Genomic DNA, 1,163 nt, shown 5'->3' on the forward strand with positions numbered 1-1,163 from the left:
CTCTCCACTTATATATTCACATAGACTACGGTCCTTAGTGCACAAAATTACTCATCACCTTTTCTATCGCCTCCACCTCTTCCAATGTGCGCGCAAACTACACGACCGAGATGAAATCTCTCCTCATGTGGATCGTTAAAAGTTTAGTTTTAGTTCTATGTATTGTTGAGTATCATATTGAATTGTGAAAAGAAGTGAAGAGCTGCACCTATCTGAATCGTGTCGTTCCTCTTGAATCCTCCCCGGTATAAGGTTCCCAAGCCGCCATCCATCCTCCATTGGTAGATCGACAACCTCCCTCTCTTCCGCAGCTCCCTCCATGGGCAGTGGTGGATCTAGAACTTGACCAACGTGGGCGCAACATTACAAAGGGTAGCATTTTTTGTCAAAACACATTACAAATAGTTAATAAAGTACTGAATATACATGTGAATGCACTAGTAAATAAAGTTCCGCAAATTGTTTGCGGGCCCATGTCCCCACGACCCACCCCTAGATCAGCCACTGTCCATGGGTGTGCGTGGAGGCCACGATCAACCAGTGGGACCTATAGTTTACCTTGTCTTAGGTCACTAGGTAGGTGTCCACTTGATCATCAGTCCGGCCTTCCAGCGATGGTGGTGGTGGTGGTGCTCAATAATGTTTCCTATGACTTCTTCCTGCCCCAGAGGTGCATGCGCCATCTGGTCTAGTGGAGATATAAGGCAGATATGTATATTCATCATTTGTCGCTTTGAAACTTACGATGGCGGTTACAATAGTGCTCAATAAGGTATCCTCGGGCTTCTTTACGGCTTCGGTGGTGCGTGAATGATCGGATCAAGCAGGTGCAATTTTTTGCCTTTCGCAAAGCAAAGGGAGTGGGTTGTATCTTTGTCAGGGCAATGGTGCTTCAAAAACAATGACGTACCTTGATTTCCTCATTCGTTGACTCGGGTGGACATCTAGGCGTGATCGACCCATTTTCGTTTTGTTCTGTGGGTTGTATATCCTTTAGGATCATTTTCCACGGCAGAGACCAATGACTTCGCAATTACCTACGTGGATGCTATGAGTAACATCCAGCAATGGCTACTACGGTGCGCAACCGGCATGTGCAGGATGGAGAGGGTGGAGGACCAACAAGCTATCAAACCAGATATCTAGAGTCCTTTTCTACTTTT

The sequence above is a fragment of the Triticum dicoccoides genome, chromosome 6B (assembly GCF_002162155.2).
Source record: "Triticum dicoccoides isolate Atlit2015 ecotype Zavitan chromosome 6B, WEW_v2.0, whole genome shotgun sequence".
Taxonomy (NCBI): Eukaryota; Viridiplantae; Streptophyta; class Magnoliopsida; order Poales; family Poaceae; genus Triticum; species Triticum dicoccoides.